Below are 14,200 nucleotides of genomic sequence, written 5' to 3' on the forward strand. Positions count from 1 at the left end.
AAAATGAAATGACTGATCCAGAGATAGGAAGATCTTAAATGCAAATACCACAAAGCTACAACCTCCTATAGCTAAAGCAAACTGACAGAGCTTGTTTCCAGTAAATTCAGCTTTATTATTAGAGAGGAACAATAAAAATTACCTCAAACAAGGGCGGGGGGGGAAACTTCTTCGAAATCACACGATCATTTGAAAACTCAGCTTTATATGTTTATTGTAGTAAGGCAACAAACACCATTTATATAGATTGAAAAACTGGAGGTTAGCTTGCTCATATTGCACAAAGATGTTATTCTTTTGAGGGCTGCTGAGATTCTGTACTTAATAATCGTACCTCCTTATCAGTTTATAAAAAACACCTTCAAACCTCTGAATTCTGACTATTTAAGTGCAGGTTGCCCAGTCAGAAAGATTTTCCTTAGGCTTTCCTGCAAAATTACCACCACTATGCTGAAATGGAACACATGACATTTCATGCAAATAGGTATCAAAACCAAGTAGGTATAAACATAACCAATGAAAGCTTCAGTTTAATAGTTGATACCAGATGAGTTCACAATAGGCTTAACGATGACAGTAAACTGTCAACCACTTCATGTTTGAGGATCCATAAAAGAATGCTGAGAATTCTCTCTCCTAACCAAATCACAGGATAAATATTAGAGTAATCCAGTAGATTTCCCATCCAACAGTTTGAGAATTTTCAACAAATAAACAATGACCCTCTGCGGTACAGTATTTTCCATATAACCTCCTCTCCTAAGAAGTCCTTCTTAAGAAAGAAAACCAAACTCCCCCTGCACCTTTTAAGTCACTCTCAGTAACATCCCATGATTTACAAATTCAATACCCAATCCTCAAACTCACACCTCAGTTTTGTTTTGAGGAATCAAGTTAGAGTTCCAAAGTTAGTACAAAATATCTACATTCAAGAACTTGTAAGACACTTGGCCACAATTACGTGTGTACAGAAGCTTTTATAGTATTTCAAGCAATTCTCCCTGCAAAAACCCTCCAAAAAACCCAAAGAAATCGAACCCCCTAAAACAACAGGTCTGCTAACTTCTACCCACAAATTTATCTGGTTGACTATGTGCTGCTGTACTATGTACTCTTCATAAACGTAAAGTGAGAACTACAACAATTAGCTCAGTAAGAAAAGTCCTGCCAAACCATCCATACATTTTTTCTCATATTGAATGTAAACACTGCAAGGAGGGAGCCTCTTCAGTTGAAGACTCTGGAATGTCTCAAATACTTTAGCATATGATTCAAAGAATGTTTGACTTTACTAGATATAAAAACCCTGAAAACTTTACTCCCTAAGAGACAGTATGCTTTGAACATACGCCATCATACAATCAACAATGGAACTGGTAGAAATTATAGTAGAACAATAGCCCAAAAGAAACTGAAATCTATTTGTACACATTCCTATTTGTCAAAATGCAGCATCTAACAAAACAGAACACTTATGAAGTCATACAAGTTTCCCCTAACTAGATGCAAACAAGATTGACTCATGTCAATATAACGTTAAAAATGTTTGGTGAATTTGTATTTATATAGAGAGTGGCATTTTACTTTCTTCAATCTGTAATTTGGGAAAGTATATGGGAACAGAATTGGCAGGAGTCAGACTGTGAATTCAGAGAACTGGAGGGCATGAAAGGTTTCCAGGTAACTTCTGAAATGTTCTAGTTTTTTGTTATGAATGAGGGTGAAGGAATACAAACGAAGAAGTCTTTAAAATCAGCATGACATTTAGAAAAGCAGTATAAAATTGGACATAGGATAAAACACGGATCTGGTAGGCAAGACCAAACATGCACCAAGCTCTAATCCAATGGGGTATGCATCTCTTCACATCATTGCTCAAAACAAAAAAGAACCATATGAACAATGAAACAAATGACCTTCACTTCCCCAAAACAACGTACTAATGGAAACCTCACAAAAGGAAATAGAAAATCAATTTCAGAGTTCTGAATCAGACTCTCAAGCTATTTATCTCAAAACTCTTGAGTTGCATCTAAATCAGCTTTGGACATTAAAAGATTCACACTTCTCTCAAAGTTTTACTGATCTGCAGTCTGGGTCATTCTTCCTGTCAGACCAAAGTCTCTGAAGTCTATTCCTGGTGTTATCATCCTATCACCAATGCTACAATACTTTACTCAGTCTTACCACGTCTTTATCATTACATATGCTACGAAGCTAATAGGGCTTGAGCATGGTTTAATACATTCAACTAAAGAACAACTACAAGATGGTGTCAACTTTTGTGAAAATCCTACTTACTTTTGACACAGCAAATCTCCTCACGACCTCCTCCCACCTACCTGCCCTCCCTCCCTCAAAACCAGTAACAATATATTACGGTGAGCAGGAGATATATTACTCTTTTCTCCCTGCTAAGTTACTTGGCATATTTGCATGCAATATGCAAAAGCACATGGGAAATAATTAAAGTGATCAATCTTAATGGTGAAGAAAGTTAAGTTCAGGACAAAAACCAGATCAACTTCCTCTGATTTATTTTTTGTGTAGTAAGAGAATAAGTTAGGGAAACAGAAGAAGCATGACTGAAAAGCCACTAAAGTTAACATATCATAGGAAGAAATACAGTTAAAACTATAGCCACTATAAACTCAAAGTAGATTTCACGTTAATTGTCTCCTTAGAAGCAATGTAGTCATCTTCATTAGTGTAACAAGAAAGAGGATTCCTGCTCCCAAAATGGCTTAGAAAGCTTTCTACAACCTGTATTTTCTGTTGGGGTTTTTTTGGTTTTTTTAAACAAGATAAACCAATGCAGTAGCTGCTACAGCAAACAGATCACAGGACTTTGAGAAGAATATTAAGGTTCAAGAACCTGCAGCCTGTTATGATACAGAAAAATAGATTGAGAAAGCATACGCAATAGTTCAAAGGCTTTAAGCTACTATCAGAAAAAACATGAGTGTGTCAAACACCAAAAACTCCCCACAAGATTACAGCTAGGTCAGTGCTTCCAAAGGGTCTTGAAGTGCTATCAAAATGTTCATGCTCTCTCTCCCTACATATGTTATACAATTTCCAGCCCCCATACATCCTTGCACTGTAATCTAACAATCTATTAAAAAATATTATTTTTAACTTTTATTCTCAGGCAACAGAAAGCACACCGGCCAGGATAAATTATCTTTGAAATTTCTGTTTTGAGATGAGAGAAACAAATAAAACCCACACTTCGTGAGTTTTCACACGTAGAATGCCTTGGTACCTATAGAAAATGCCACAAAAAAGTGATCATTGAAGAGGATTCAACAGTAAGTAGAGACCTCCTCATTTGGCTTGTACTGTGAAACTATCTCAGAAACTTAAGTGCCCCATCAGCTCAGTAATCCTGAATGGTATGAAGCCTTGACTTGAAATAAACATTCTCTCCCCATTTTGCTGCCAGAAATAGAGGACTTCACCGACGTTACAGTCAAACCTAAGGATTTTTCAGCTAATGCTTCAAAATACAAGCTTTTATTCCTCCTCTAGTATAGGAAGTCATTTATTATTTTGCCTGCTCCTCTGTTCCCACTTTACTGAAAAAAACCCACAAAACAACCCACTCACTGAAAATGCAGTATTTAAAAAACCTTTTCAGCAGTAAGTATGCACTTAAATATTTTGGACTAACAAGAGACTTGTATAAATTACAAATTTGGACAGAAAGAAGCACTTTTATATATGCTCCTCTTTAACAAAAAAAAAAGGATACAGCATTTCTTTTCTCTCTACTCAGCTAAGTATCTTGGTATCTCGAGTACACCTGTGGTTTATACTTAAAAAATATTTAATAATTTGCATGGTATCCATCCCTACAAAATCTAAGCATTGGATCAAACGTCTCAGTAGCTACTGCCACGGCTATGGCATTTCCAGTAGCCCGCAAGGCAGCCGCCGCCAGGGTCAGGGCTGGCCCTGCTCCTCTGCTCGCTGCTCCCGTAGAGGCAGGGACAGAGGGACGCTCACACACACACACCTCCCCCACCCAACTTTTAACTCTGCCCGGGTGGACAACGCCGGCCCCACAGTTACCAGTCTGATCGCTGCTGCTTCTTTCCAGGCCTTCTGGAGATTAGTTGGAGGCTTCGTCCCGACCAAGCGATCTCCTGGCAGCGAGTGCCGTGCAGTTCCCCCGGGGCTGCGGCGCGGGGGGCAGCGGGCAGGGGAAGGGCTCCGGAGGCCGGCCTCGCACCACCGGCGGCCCGGAGCGCTTCCAGCAAACCAACCGGGACGTTCTCGGGAGAGCGCAAGGTACGGCCGTGCCGCGGTCGGAGCCGGCCCGTACGCTTGCACCAGCCTGCCCTAACGAAGAGCAGTTCGCGATAAGTGAACTGAGGGTGACTCAACCGGAGCCTTCCCAGAGCGCCTTATCGCTCACTCGCCCGGGCCGCCGCGGTACGGCGCTGGCTCCGCGGCTCCCCCGTCCGCACCGCAGCAGACGAGGCCGCCTCCCGGCGCCACTCACCTGGCGAGCGCGGGGCGGCGGCGCCGGGCCGGCCCCTGCAGCCCCCGGGCCCTGAGCGGCGTGCGGCGGCTCCGGCAGCGCCGCGGCCGCGGGCGCTCTGCGGGTCGCAGCCAGCGCCGGCCCGGCTCTGCGACTCCCCAACCCCACCCCTCGGCGGGCTGCTCGGGCCGCCCTCGCCGAGCCCCCGGCACGCAAGTCCTCACGGGCGGTGACCTCTCCGCGCCCTTCTCCCGGGATTCAAGAACTTCGCTTCCATAATTTCGTCTCCCAGAATAGCTCTACAGCAAAAATTAAGTCTCCTAAATCCACCCTGTTCACGGACAATTCTGAGCCTAGCACGTACCTGACACACACGATTTACTTACCTTAGCAGACTTCTCCCTCGTCCCACCACCTTACATGAAGTTGTCTGTGCAACAGGTCGGTGGGATAAAATGCATTTTCTAAAATGCAGAGTCAAATAGCTGTAAAGGATCGAGAGCTTTTGACAGAACAGATGGCTAGTTAGCCTCCTTGTGTAAAGTATACCCTTTAAAACAATCAGGTAACTACAGGCAGAACTGTCATTTTTAACAAATTACCTCAGGCACCTTCAGCTGTACCACTGACTCAGCCAAAGGGCTTTTGCTGAAATAGAAACAGAGATACACTCAGTTGACTTTTAAAGCACTGTCTAGATCCAATTTTTCTTTAACACTGTATTTGCCTCTTTCCCGTTGGCTCAGTCTTTCAGGCTGCCTGGCCAACATGTCTCCAGTTTTGCAGCAGTTATTCCCGTTGTCCAAAGCAATTCTGATAACACTGTTCTTTCCCTCTTATCAGAGCTCAGAAGCCAACACTCTGCAAACCTCTTCACAGCTATCCTATCTAGATCAGCTTTCCGGAGGCAAATGTTTCTCTGCCTAACCAAACTTTTAATTGATTCCGACATATTTGATCTCTACTAGTTGTACAGTTCTTCTCTTTTGGGAGATCCCTTCATGCACTACTTTCGTTTCACTCTAATGTTCAATTCTTTCACCCACTCTCTCCATTTTCACCAGGACTAGCTTTAATAAGTTTTTTCTGATGTATCTACTTCAGAGCCTCACTACATGATGTCACTGAAGCTGTGGTCCTAAACTATCTAAATGATAAATGTCATTAAGGAGCAGATTATTCATCTTCCAGGACCTCTATGTATTACCTAACCAATCATCAAAAATAAATGAAACTATGGTATTCCCACTCGAACAAGTTAAACTACATCCAATAGCGACAACAGCAGGATTAAATTTCCACAAGGTGATTTACCATAGTGACACCTCTGGGTACTGGGTAGAACTAAGACATCTACCTCTTTGTAGTTTGGGGTTTTATGCATTGTCCAGAACACTGAATTTTGCAATCTGAGCTATCTAAAATACCTTACAGCACCATGAATTTTTTTTTAAAATTAAGCAATTCAGGACAGAAAGAGCACCGGACCTTCCTTTGAAGTGTAGCTAGAGCTTCAGAAACATTTAGCTCATCAAGTCAAGATTCTTTAGTCATCCTCTATGTTACAGAAGTAGGTGTTGGGAGAGGAAAGTTCTGGAAATTTTCATAGATATGAGTAGAATCTTTGCATAAGAAAGCTCAAGTAAGATGAAATTTAGAATAAAGTCAGAAAGAAAAAAAATAAAGGCAGAGATCACTCATATATGCAGTAAGAGATGAAGATGAGACAGGAGATTAGAAAATTAATAGACTGAGGTAAAGAAGGCTCATGGCAGCATTTCTGACTGGTGCACTCCTTCCCATAGCAACCCCACTTCAGTTCCTTAAGGCAGGCATGAGCAGTAGGAAAGCATTATCACTGTTGGTATTGCCACACACTTTTTACAATAACAACTTCCAAAACAGAAAAGTTGAGGTAAATGTGAAAGACAACAGTTTCCAAAAGAATTCATTCACTGGTGCTAGGACACAGGTCACCACTTGTGGTATGTTGGCAGTCACAGACTTGCACACTTACATAACATTCTCCCCCCAAATTACAGAAAATTATAACATCCTACTGACACTGAACAGAACCTTGAAGTTAAGATCTAAAATCAAGCCAATTTCACATAAAATGAGGCCTAAACACACAACAAAAACTCACTCCAATATTTTTTCAATTAAGTTCATCCTCAAATGCAATGACATTTGAGCTAGTGATAAACTAGGAAAGCTAGCAGATCTTCAACAGCTGATGGCACTCTGCTTTTTCATTGCCAGTTGTGCAAAACCAGGTTAAGTATTGAGGACAGAGAAGTACCAGAAACATTTCAGGCACAGTGACAGATTCCAGAACTTCACTGCCACAAGTAACAATCTATGGAAATTTCCCATAAAATATTTCAGGCGCAATCTTTCTTCAAAATATACCTGTGGGAGTGAGGGGAAGAGCAGAGGGAGGAGAAAGGAACCAAAAAACCAACAGACTGTGATCCCATCTTAGACACTAAAATGCCTCACTAATATGTCCTGTGCAAGAAAAATGGAATTATGGTGAGAATACAGAAAGAAGAGTTGAGATACCTGGATTATGCTTTCAGTTCTAGTATTCTGACCCACTTATTTCCTGTATGACCTGTAGTTACATTTTTGTAACATACATCAGAGTGGTAGATATTTTTCACAGGGAAGACCGTAAAGCACTTTATCAGCTTATCAAGTAGGAGATGCTACAGAAGTGCACACTATTATTTGCCTCATTGCATAAAGGAAAATGTCTTGCTTCTCTATCTAAATCATACATTCCACAGTTCAGGTAAAAGACATCTAAAAATCATGCCAAAAATTCAGATCAGTTAGCACATAAAATGGTCTCTATTGACTGATTCTAAAAACCTCAGGAAATATTCAGACACTGTAATTACATAGGAAGTAATGTCATGATTCATTGTCATGTTTTATGAATAAGAACCAGAAAAGGAGTAGTAATTTCCTGAGTAACATGACTTCGTGCTAAGTAATGGGACTGGTAGCTGGGCAGCCCTGCATGAACTGTGATTACTCTTGCATGAGTCATTGCATCCTTTTCCTAGGAGTTTGATTCTGTCCTCAGATGAAATTGAAAATTGGTCTTTGTCCTCACGTATGACAATTTACACAACCCATCCTTGTACATATTAGATGCAAAGCTGTTGAAGAGCATTTGCCTGCAAATTCGAAGAATGAAGAATTCACAGGACTGCCTACACCAGCTACATTAGTTGGGAGTGAGTTTGAATTAAACTAGATTAAATTCCTTGTTGCAAAACTCCTCCTAGCAGAGGCTGAGAAACCAGCAGTGTGCTGTCTGTTGCTGGCCACACATCACACACTGCTGTGGCCTTTTATGGTCACCCTTGACTTCTGCTTTCTGAAGGAAGGGACTATGTACAGATGCATCTTTCCACCTAGTGCAAAGACACCTATACAAACAGCTATCTAAACAGATGAGTGAGAAGGAACATAACTGGGACCTAGGTCCTAAACCCTGTGATGCTGTAGCTTGCATACCTTAATCGCACCAGGATTTGGGTACTTGCCAGTTCTTGAGAGACCATTTTCAAAATGTGCCTGGTTTACGGTAACAAAAGAGATAATGAGACAAAACAAGAGGATTGACTGGAACTTTTCCATTTGACCTTAAACATCAGAATTCTAGTCTTCCTAAAATAACCAGAAGAAAATATATCTACTCTAAAAGCACTGCTGTGCAGCTGCAATGATAAAATGCAGAAGTAACTACACAAGATGAGGACATGGTATGCATGGATTGCTCACGCAGCAGTTCTTGTAGATTCCCTGATAAACAAAAGTCAAAGCAAGTTTCTACTGTAGACTTGTCTTAGAAGAGAAAGGACACAAACAAACAAAATGCTACATTCCCTCAACTCCCACAGATGCCACATAGAAAAAATAATGATCAGCATAACTGCCGGCTAGGAAATCAAGTTTATTTGCTGGCAATTTTCAAATTAATTGAAGACATATCAGGCCAAATTAGAATGACAACACAAAGTGAAAATGCTCCAGTACTTGAAATCTGACAATATTTAGTTTAAAAACTATGAGTTATGGCAACTGTGCCTTCTAAGATCCTCCCCACCCCAGCTGCCAACTGAAACAGACAAGTTTAGTCAGCACCTATCCAGACCGCCATAATAAAGCTACCAACATCCAGTCTTGCTATTTGCTCTGTCTTAGGTCTGGATACACGAGGTCTTTCCAAAACTCCCAAAGAGCTATCTGTTATGAGTCAGAGTCAAGAAACCTCGTGATCCCTAGCCCCAGAGAAGTTTGCAAGCAGAAATGTCCCGTATCTGATCATCCTGGAAATAATACTGTAGTAAAGCAGGAGGGTTGGAGGAGTTAGATAAACCTTAGCTCATTCAGTGACAAACTGGAGCATGAACATGCTCTGGCTTGCTGGAGTTTCTGGCTACAGCACATTTAATTTTTGCAGACCTAAAAGAGTACAGACTGGGTATGTATAATACCAGATGTCTGATCTTCATTTACTACCGGCTAAAAACTATAGTTCTAACAAATCAGTATTTTCCAATAGGAATAGGTTCACTATTAAACTCCTCTAATCTGCAGCTCACTATTGTAACTCTTAAGCCACAAAGAAACTGAGACTTTTGGAAGGATTTGAAAAAAAAATTTCACCGTAGCTATCAGAAGTTCTCAGGACTATAGAAGTCCACATTTTGAGTCAGCTAGTATCAGCCACTGCTAGAACCAAAAATCTAAGTACAGCCCTTGTCAGATATAATACAAGAAAACTGAGTATCATCTTTAACAAAAGATAATTAGTAATTTTAAAAAATTAGTAAAAATAAATTATTGAACATATTCTGTGACAATAACATGTTGTATTCCTTCCCCCTGCCTTTAGTTTGGTATTGAAAATCACATCAAGCAATTTGTGCTGACATAGATTAGACAGACCTGTTTCAGAAGTTTGAAATATGTGGGTAAAACTGCACTAAAACCAGTTTTCTTTTAGTGACTAGTTTTGGTAAGTGACGTATTACACTGGAAGACAATGTCAGAAAGAAGCTGGACAAGGTTTTATGGGTTCCTTTTTACCAGGGGGTCTATTTTCCTCTTTTTGCTTCTAGCAGTGGAAGAACTATTACTGTGGAGCTAAGATTTTCTTGTAAGCTTCTGTTTTTCCATGTTGCTGTAAAAAGACTCAAATTCAAGAGAATTAACAGCCTCTCTTTTCACATGACAGATGCTGGGGAGTTTTTCCTTTAGAACATAACTGATGTAGAGACAAGGATCAACAAAAGGCCAGAAAGCAGCAATAAATTAATTTGGAACTTTCAACAGATGAAATGGTACAGAGGTGTGTACTTACAACTTTGTAGCAGCATCTACATTTCTGACCTCCTCAGACAGAAATGGCAAAAACCTTCAAATCCTTGTATCTCTCAGTGAGAGCAAAATAGACCACACAGGTAGCAATACTACCTCTGGTAGCTGCTATGCAGATGAAAGTGTTCAAAGCAGCCTCCTCTCCATCTATTGGCAAAGCTACCAGAATAGTTTAGCACTAGTCTGGAATCTGCCAGGTTGACACTACATACCACTGCTCCAAAGCACTCGGGTTGTGTTTGTAGTGTTTCAAAGAGAAGCAAAAAAGCCTAAATGGGTAAAAGGGTTTTATCCAAGAGTGACAAGGGCAAGATATTTGTGTTTGACAAGGCAAAAGCAGTCATGGCTTTATGCTAATTGTTTTGGCCATCTAATAAAAGCCTATGAAGGAGTTCCTCTGTTATTTTACACCTTCTTTGAAGATGGGCTGGTCTCTACATTGTCCCAAGCACAAGCAAATGTCTGTACTGCTTGCTCATCTTCCTTCTTAATAATGCACATCATAGGTCTTCTATATAATGAATGACAAGGAGAAGACCCACATGGAAAGAAAGCACTTCATATTTAACTTTTCACTACTGCAGCAGGGCAAGAAATAAAACATGTGCAGAAACAGTTATTTAAGAATTTAAATGTAAAATATCTTTTCCCCACCAAAAGCAGGAACTTATGGCATATTAATTACATTTACTCTAATTCAGGTCTTGCATATTATTTTATATTCATCCACGATAAATTATGTCAATGCATATATTTTATTTAAATCCATTAAGGCTGGCCTCCTCTGTATGACATACAATTATAAAAGATCTAAATAAATATTCTATAAAAAGTGCAATCTCTCTGTATAAGCAAACCCATACAAGACAAAAAGTAAATATTCTTTATACCTTTAGCCTCTCAAAGGAAAACACTCTAAGATGTTAATGAAATCACATTAAGCCATAAAATGCTATTAATCAGAATTTAGCTCAGTATCTTGAAGTATTCCAGAAGGTACTGGAAAAACAAAGTTCTAGCTCTTAGAACACCTCATAAAAAAAAAAAACTTTTCGTCACTTAGTTTTCTATGTATCTTTCCACTCAGCTCAACCAATGATGTATATAAAATACATCACGAATACTTACAAACATTTTAATAGCCAAAGGATACAAAGCTTTCAACAATAATTCTGTATTTAAATTCATGGTTATAAAGGAATCAAGAAATATCTTTCATGTCCGGCAATATCCAAGGTATTGTTTTATTGTATCAAAATAGACTTTTGCATTTATGTATTTACATTACCCTCTCTATAGGTAACATTTCCACCACACTGAAGGAGCTGCTCACATTATGGTAGGATTCCTCAATGCATCTGAAGCATGATTTATTCCTTTACTATAGATCATAAGAAAACTTAAATAAAACCACACTCCTAAAGACCATAGCACAATATGGTAACATGATTAAATATCACTCTGTTCCAATCCCCCATAACATCAAACCCCACTTTAGTTGTATTAGAGGATACTGAGAAAACCATGGTTCCTTCCTGGAGCACTACTCTATAAGCACTGGGCTGCAGCTTTCAGGATGTCTGTCTTGAACTGCTGATTGTTACGGAACAGTGCGCTACGCCTCATGCTGTGGGAAGGAAGACCTTTTTGTGTAATACGGGAGTCTGATTACACCTAATTTGTCATCAGTTTCTCTCATACCAGAAAAAGCCACTTCTAGAAGAGGATACGCTATTTCCTGGCTCCTTTGCAATGCCAAACAAACATTTCTAAGACTACAGAAAGGTGCTAGATAGCTGCTGAGAACATTTCTATAGGCATAGACAGACGCACAACCCACATTTTGCTTTACTTAGGAGTGGTTTAGTACCTGAATTTTGGATGCATTTTGATTCTATATTGGGACAAGCCCAGGCAAGCTGCAGGCCCCACCCTCTGACTCTTACAATTTCCCTGGAACAGAAAACAAAAGGTACATCTCAAAGGAGTCACAGCATGCTGTGAATACATGAATGGATACTGGCCTAGATGGCAGGACACCAAGATTCAGAATGTGCTGCAGTGCACATCAAAAGGTAAGTCAAGATACAGACAAAAGGACTGCGGAAAGAGTATTTATGGCTCTTCCCATTCATACCTTTTTGAAATTTCATTTTTGTTAGATTAAATGCTTACAAGCCGAGAAAGTATTCTGGGAAAGCATGACAATGAGTTGGTGTGTTCTTTCATGTTTCATTTGACATCTACTTTGCCACTACCTGATACAAGATCCTGGACTTGAACAGCTATCAGTTTGACTCCGTCCACAGCCACATGGTCTTCTGTTCATCAAACAGTCATAGGAAGTATGTTCAGAACTGGTAACAATTTTGCACTTCAGAAGAAAGTTTGCAGAAACTGGAAACGTTTTTCCACTTGTGTACTTTGATTTGCAAGGAAATGAAATAGGGTGATAATCCCTAAGCAAATATTTGAGATCATCAGGATTTACAGAAGAGGAAATCAACACCTTCTTAACATTTGAAAGGCTGCACTCAAAAGAAGATTAAACGTTCCAGGCCAACTGCAATTGTAGGTTTTAGGCCTAAATTCATTCCACCAGCTGTTAGCACTTGCTGAGTGATCTGCCAGAAAGTCAGCTGTCCTGAGATATCTCTATGATCAACAAAAAATATAGACACCTACAAAAGGTAATTCACATTGAAAGTGGACTGAATTATCTGCTGAATTCATCTGTCTCTAATACCTAGAGGGAGCACAGAGTGACTTGCCTCCTAATAGAACACCTTCAGTTGTGGTTTCACTTTAGGCAGTGGGGCTGTTTCAGCCATCAGGGCTCCCCTGTGTTATCTCTTCCTTGGCCATTCATACTCGTACAAGTGTTAGTGCAGCTGAACAGTGAACTGGCATGGGGACTTGATCTGGATGAACATGAGGGAAAAAAAAAAAGTTGGTTTTTAGCCAGATAAATTTCCCCATCAGTTCACCATGCAACTGCAGGATAGTTTTACTGACAACAAAAGGAATGATACAGAGATGGGAAAAAGCAGCTAAAGGAAAGCTGAAGAGGGCACAGACTGCTTAGGCTGGCATTTTGGAAACCCAGCTTCAATTAAGGAGTCAATGGCACGGCAGCCTTTCAGTTTTGTAATACTGATCAGAAATATCAGAGCCCCATTATTCAAAACACTGATGCACTACAAAATCAGTTCTGCTGAAGTGGTTTAACAGTTTTGAATGGTTGTTTTTCTACTGATTAGCTAATGCTACTCACGTCAAACCAGTTATTCTAATCACTTTCCTACCATTGGCTGGCATAAAGATAGCGTAAAAATCATAAAAGGTAGTGAACTTCGTATTGTGTACTCTACCTAATTCAACAGATATGTGATCATGCGCACATATTTGATCCAGGTCAAATGTGTTACTGGGCATTATGTCAATGCACAGATCTTGGTATTAATTACTGAGTAAACACAGCCCGAGTAGCTAGACAGGATGAATTCAAATCTTAGCATACTGAGACATGTTCTGTTCAAAGAGGCTTCAGAACCAGGTAACATTTTAGAAAACAGAAAATGTTTTGCCAAAATTTTCCAAAACTTAACTTCACTGTACAAAGAAATGCTTAGTCCTATGAAATTAGCCTTGTGAAAATGCTTGCATATTAAAGTGACTTATCACATCAAGCACTGTCTGGAAACTGTTGAACCAGCAACAAATACAATGCTGCTGTTTAAAGCTCAAAATAACAGCAAACAGAATAATACAGCTTTTGCTTTGTACTGGTAAGTACCTTAATAGGACATTAGTATTTATTTAATAGAATGGAAGATTTTTTTTTAAATGTTTTTTCCAATGTCTGACTTCAGTACAGTTCAGTGCTGGAAAACAAGCATTTCAGTGTAACTGATTAGGCACTTCGCTCCTAGACACAGCACTCTGTCAAAGACAGACACAAAACAAAACCATGTCATAATAGGCTGGAGACTAGATAATCATTAGTCCCTACTGTGAAAACAAAACAGTCTGCATGCATGTATGACTGACTGAACCGATCTGTTTTGCAGCCTTCCTAGAATTCTTTAATACAATAGGCAAAGCTATCTAAGATGTAAATATCCTGGTGTAAACAGAACAACTCAGAGATCAATTTGGCTCTTTTTTCAAGCACATAATTCAATTATACTCTTAATTATTTTCATCAGCCAAAACCAGAGAGTGAACAAAAACATTGCTCACCACGATAAATGACCATAAAAATATGAACCACCACTATTCTTACTAGAACTGAGCTTAAAGAATTCTAGCACT

At 39.7% G+C, this 14,200-nt stretch overlaps 1 protein-coding gene across 6 annotated transcripts in view; it reads right to left on the reverse strand.

The window, feature by feature from the left end:
• BCAR3 (BCAR3 adaptor protein, NSP family member) overlaps positions 1-14,200 on the reverse strand; it is a 112,902-nt gene that overhangs the window by 56,274 nt on the left and 42,428 nt on the right. Inside the window, exon 2 of one of the 6 annotated variants that reach the window (XM_074832525.1) lies at positions 12,658-12,807. The exons of 2 other annotated variants lie outside the window; for them this stretch is intronic. The gene's annotated coding sequence lies outside the window, so the exon portion shown is untranslated. Of the gene's footprint in view, positions 1-142; positions 241-4,074; positions 4,443-4,507; positions 4,617-12,657; positions 12,808-14,200 lie in introns of those variants that run through there. 3 more of the 6 variants (XM_074832527.1, XM_074832526.1, XM_074832528.1) reach the window with 3 other exon arrangements.

Source organism: Strix aluco, chromosome 8 (assembly GCF_031877795.1).
Source record: "Strix aluco isolate bStrAlu1 chromosome 8, bStrAlu1.hap1, whole genome shotgun sequence".
Taxonomy (NCBI): domain Eukaryota; kingdom Metazoa; phylum Chordata; class Aves; order Strigiformes; family Strigidae; genus Strix; species Strix aluco.